The sequence below is a fragment of the Orycteropus afer genome, unplaced genomic scaffold, assembly GCF_000298275.1.
Source record: "Orycteropus afer afer isolate SDZICR_OR568_19922 unplaced genomic scaffold, OryAfe1.0 scaffold00014, whole genome shotgun sequence".
NCBI classification, from domain to species: domain Eukaryota; kingdom Metazoa; phylum Chordata; class Mammalia; order Tubulidentata; family Orycteropodidae; genus Orycteropus; species Orycteropus afer.
The window spans coordinates 2,894,726-2,901,025 of NW_006921601.1; positions in this window are offsets into that span (position 1 = coordinate 2,894,726).

Genomic DNA, 6,300 nt, shown 5'->3' on the forward strand with positions numbered 1-6,300 from the left:
TGAGACAAAGTGTATGTGAACTTCTGTAAGGAAAGTGAATTTGTAAATCTTCACCCAAATCACAATTTAAATAATTAATTAATTAATTTAAAAAAAGTAGAAGAAGAAGACTGAAGAGGAACTCACTCCTACAATGTCTGCTACCGTTTTCCTATCAAACGTGCTTTTCAGCAAGTCTGAGTCTTTAGTGAAGAAAACACTCTAAATCCTTTAATTAGAACATGGAAAATAACCATTAAAAAAATCATCATTGAAATTTCAAATCTTAGAACATAGTTCAAGGAGCTTTGGTGGTGTACTGCCTAAGGCACTTGACTGCTAACCAGAAGGCTGGTGGTTCAAACCCACCAGCCACTCCTTGAAGAAAGGTTGGGCAATCTACTTCCATAGTGATACTGCCTTGGAAACCCAAGGAGGGGTCCCTATGAGTTGGGTCCGAATTGACAGCACATAACAACAACAGAACAAAGTTCATTGTGTGGTGACCTCTCCAAGTTCACTATTTATCCACCAGTGTGAGTTGCTGATAAATCTAATTTTCTCCAGATTGTTCTATGAATAGTTTTAAGCAAGCACACAAATATTCTCTCTCCCAAGAATAAACATTAAATATCTGAAACAATACAGTCTAACGTAAGATTATAAAAATTTTCTTACTGTCCTCTTCTTTTTCACAATGAGCTCAAACAATGAACTGCAATGAAGGCAGGAATAGTTCTTCTTTTTTCATTTCCTACTTCCATATTGGGCCCCTTTGAGATTGCTGAGCCTGAGAAAGTAACTTATGCTGACTAACCTCTTAAAGGCTTCTCTCTCAACTATCCAAAGATGGCTGAATATTTGGGGTTGCTACTTACAATAACCATATTATTATTCAAGCCTCATGCTCAAAAGGAGAAATGGGAGATGGAATTTTTGTAGCTACATCATGTTATTTTAATCACACATTCAACAGAGTTGCAATTCACATTTTTACATGGCTCTTTGATGTCATCTTCCTCTGTAAATTGCATTTTCTGGGAGCTCTGGTGGTGTAGTGCCTAAGGCACCTGACTGCTAACCAGATGGCTGGTGTGTTTGAACCACCAGCCATTCCTCAGAAAGAAGATGGGGCAATCTACTTCCATAGTGATACTGCCTTGGAAACCCAAAGAGGGGTCACTATGAGTCGAAATCAACTCAATGGCAGTGAGTTTGGTTTTGATTTTGTTGGCTAAGACTCATGCTGCATGGTCATGAGCCACAGCTATCAGGACCACCACCTAGCCAGGTAGTCAAGGTCCAGAACCAATCATGTAACCCTTTTCTATCTTCAATTATGTACTTATCCCAATCATTGTCTTTTCCCTGCTTCTATAGTCCCATCTGCACCAATGACGAATTGAGCTACCACCAGTCATGATTTTGTGATAATTCCCTCTTTTTCAATCATATATAATTAGCCCCAATGGCCATGATTCAGTGGACTCCGCTCAGCTTTCTGTACCGTGTACATGCTGACAGTTTCCCTCATTCTGGATGTCTTTGTTTTGTCTTTGTACTAAGACTTAATAAAAAGTGTCTTAATGAACCTGTTTGAATCTGGGGTTTCTTTCACCTATTACACATCCAATAAATATTTGCTGAATTTGTTTATTAGTCACTGGAACATGTAATACATTTCCTCATCTAGTAATCAGGACAAAGGAAGAAAGGATGAGAGAATGGCAGAGAGAAGTCATGTAGCTATTATTTCTCTCACATTATCTTTGGTTTTTATCCCAAGTAACATGGGGCTAACAGGGATTCAGATGATACCTGTTTTAAACAAAGGAAAGGGCTGTCAAGGGGAACAATAAACAGCTATCTTTTTAATCTACCGATTCACCTCACTATTATCACTATTGTTGGGAATATTGGCATTTTCCTAGACCAAAGTGCAGGATGAATGTACCATCCTAATCAATCAAAATGGGAACAAACTATATATATGGGGGCTGAGAAGGAAGGTCAATATTTTAAATATATCTTGTGGGTAATTTTATTCGTTTACTTTGTGTACAAAGTACACACATAAGGGTAATATTCCAGGTACTAAGCAGGTAATAATGAAGTCAAATGTGATTCCTGCTTTCTGTAAGAAACATGGAATTAATAATCTTTTCATAAGCATTATCAGAAATGAAGTTCAGAGTTCTGCTGGAGTCTTTGGAAGAAGCCCTGACCATGTAGGAGAAATTTTATCCCAAGGCATTCTCTTTACTGTCTCACCTTCAATTTATATTTCAGAAGGGTTAAGATTTTGAGATTGTCAGTCAGACGTTCCTATTCTTATCTTATTCTGGAGTCAATAGCCTCCCCAACCAACAGCATCCTCAGCCCACTACTTATGAATATCAATGGAAATATTCTCTACTTGGTCTAAACAAAGATTAATGGGTTCTTTTCCTCATGCCTGAAAACTTCTGGGTTCAGGTCAGAAACACTTATGAAAACCAGGCCAATGAGAATCAAAAGTCAGGGATGTGCAAAAGATTGACATGCTACGCTCATCTTCCTCAGGTGCAAATCTAGGAGAATAGACAGATTGCTGAGTTTTGTGCCTTTGATCTTGTATCCTCCCAAGTGCAGGAAAAGTTGAAGCTGCAGTAAAGACTTCCCCCAATTGTAGTACTGAAGAATCATCATGAACTTTTGCATTCCTGGGGACTCCTCAAAATTAACACCTGTCAGAAAATGAATCTATTACATCAGCTCAGGAAGAAGCAGCATTAAGGGAACCACTTCTCTACAGTAAACATCAGGGACTGAAATAGTCCTGGGACATACCTTGGAAACCTCTAGAGTGATTGACAAAGGCTGGTCCCAGAGTTTCTCTGGAGTGATTAATGTTGCATAGCTCAGGGTTTCTTTAAAGGGACTGTCCGAGCCACAGGCCAAGATTTACCTAGGGCCCTGATGAAGCCCTGGGGTAAAGCTTGAGAATGTGACACAGAAATGAAACACAAAGTTCAACAGCATTGTGGACCAAGACAAGCATAGCCTAGAGTGTTATTGGATTGGACTGTCACAGCCACATTCCAGGGTTTCTCTGGGATGACTTGCACAGCAGACATAATTTAGGATTCCTCTGGATTCACTCACTTACACATAGCCTACATATCTTGAGAGTGAATGATATAGACAAGGACTTCTCTGGAATGTCATACGGACAAGTGTCACTTGAAGGAGGTGAGTAAAGGGTGAAAGGACAGGACACAGACTTGTAATTTCTTACAAGGAAGATAATGACCCTACCAAAATACGTGTTTTCCTTGACACATTTCTTAGAAACAAATGAGGAGATCATAAGTTTCAAGTAAAGAACATGGAGTTTTATAGGGCTTGAAAATTTGGAGAACCTGGGAAAGGGTAGAAAACAATGATAATCTATATATTGGCTTTAGAATGTTGAAAGTGTATGCACATATACTATCTCACTTCATTCTTACCACCATTCTATAAGGTGAGTACAACATTTATTATTGTGATAACTTTACACTTAAGGAGGGAGCTCTGGTGGCAAAGTTCCTAAGGCATTTGACTGCTAACCAGAAGGCTGGTGGTTCAAACCCACCAGCCACTCCTCAAAAGGAAGACTGGACAACTACTTCTGTAATGATACCGCCTGGGAAACCCAAGAAGGAGTTGCTAGCTATGAGTCAGGAATGACTCAAAGGCAGTGAGGTGTTTTTTTGTTTTTTTGCCAGGCATTGGAATAAAATTTGAATAAGATAAAATTTCTATGCAATTTCCACTCTCACTGAGTATACCATCTAGAGTAGGAGACCAAGTAATAATAATAATAATAATAATAACAAACCCACTGCCATAGAGGCAATAATGACCTTACAGGACAGATAGAACTGCCCCATAGGGTTTCCTAGGCCATAAATCTTTACAAAAGCAGACTGCCACATCTTTCTCCTGCCAAGTGGCTGATTTGAACTGCTGAGCTTTTGGTTAGCAGCCACACACTTCTTTTTTTTCTTTAACTTCTTCTTGTGATTTGGGTGAAAGTTTACAGGGTAAATTGGTTTTCCATTCAACAATTCATCCACATTTTGTTTCATGACATTGACTGCAATGCCCACAATGTAACAACACTCTTCCCAGTTCCTTCCTGTGTTTGCTGTTTCCATTTGTCCTTCTTTTCTACCCCTTCCTGCCTTCTGAGCTTTCATCCTGTGCAAAGGCTGCCCTTTTGATCTCATATAGTGGACATAAGCAGTGCGTACCTCCCTGGTGTTACTGGTCACCTTATAGGCCTATTGTTTGGCTGACTGTTGAGCCACAGAGGTGAGTTCAGTCCCAGGCCTGAAGGATGTCTGAAGGCCATAGTCTCGGAGGTTCCATCACCCTCTATCAGAACAGTTATTGTTGTCATGAGGTGCCATTGAGTCAGTTCCGACTCATAGTGACCTTATATACAAGGGAATGAAACACTGCCCAGTCCTGTGCCATCCTCACAAGTCCTGTTATGCTTGAGCCCATTGTTGCAGCCACTGCGTCAATCCATCCTGTTAAGGGTCTACCCCTTTTGCACTGACCCTCTACTTTACCAAGCATGATATCCTTCTCCGGGGCTGATCCCTTCTGACATGACCAAAGTAGGTGAGACAAAGTCTGGCCATACTCACTTCGAAGGAGCATTCTGATTGCACTTCCCCCAGGGGAGATTTGTTCATTCTTCTGGCAGAACAGTAAGCATGGTCATTTTATTATTTTGAGTTTTGTTCCACATTTTTCTCCCACTCTATCCAGGACCTCCTATTGTGAGCCTTTACATAGCAGTCAGCAGTGGTAGACAGGCATTAGCTAGTTATTCTGGTCTAGTTATTCTAGTCGGAGGTTTCAGTTCATATGATTGTTTAGTCCTTTGGATTAATTATTTCCTTGCATCTTTCACTTTCTTCACTCTTCTTTGCTCCAGACTAGGAGAGACCAATAGTTCACCTCAGATGGTTGCTCACAAGCTCTTAAGACCCCAGTCTCTACTCAACAAAGTAGGATGCAGAACATTGTCTTTGGGCACTATGTTATGCCAATTGACCTTGATGCTCGACCCCCCCCCCACCAAGACTATGGTTCTGAGACCCCGGGGTCAACAACTCATTCCCTTAAGGTGTTTAGTTGTGGGTAAGAAGTTTTCATAACCTTGCCCCTTGTATGCTCTACTATATTCATGGATGTATTTGCAAAACATATAACCCCAAAAAACCCCACTGCCATTGAATTGAGTCCAACTCATAGTGACTTTATACGACAGAGCAGGACTGCTCCATAGGATTTCTAAGGCTGTAAATTTTTATGAAAGCAGACTGCCTCACCCTTCTCCTGCAGAGCCACTGGTGGATTTGAACCACCAGTGTTTTGGTTAGCAGCTGAATGCTTAAACCATTATACCAGCAGAGTTCCTTTTATCCTGTCAAACCTATATATAGTTATGACTGTAGTCCCATTCGCCTTCATACCCCAGTTCAGTGGAGTGTCTATCTCTGTGTTCTCAGGTAGATTGTTTTCACTGTTATTGCAGGATTTGATGTGTATTTACCTTTATTGCCTTTAACTCCTGTGCTCCTCCCAGTGTCTTCCTTTGCCTTGATATTTTTGGCCTGACCCCCTCCTCCCTTATTGAATATTGCCTTTTCCTTCACCCAAATTAATACCTGTCTACTTTCTACCTAGTGATTTACCTTCCCTTGCCTTCCTACCCCTGGTAACTTTCAATGAATGCTTACTTCTCTGTGTGTAAACATTTTCCTGACTTTTTACAGTAGTGGTGTCATACATTATTTGTCCTTTTGTGATTGATAAATTTCACTCAGCATAATGTCCTCTAGATTGAGCTGTGTTCTGAGATGTTGGGCAGATTCATCATTATTCTTTAGTGTCACACAGTATTCCATTGTGTGTATGTACCATGGTTTGTTTATCCATTCATCCATTGATGGGAACTTAGGTTGTCACCAAGTTTTTGCTATTGTAGATAATGCTGCAATGAACATGGATGTGCACATATCTGTTCTTATCATGGCTCTTGTTTATCTAAGATATATTCCTAGTAGTAGGATTGCCGGATCATACGGTATTTCTATTTCCAATTTTTTAAGGAAGCACCATACCATTTTCCACATTTTACAGTCTCATTCGCAGTATATGAGGGTTCCAGTTTCTCTGCATCCTCAACAGCATTTGCTATTTTCTGGGTTTTTTTTTTTTTTTTTTTGAACTTTGCTGTGAATGCTGGGGTGAGATGATATCTCATTATTGCTTTGATTT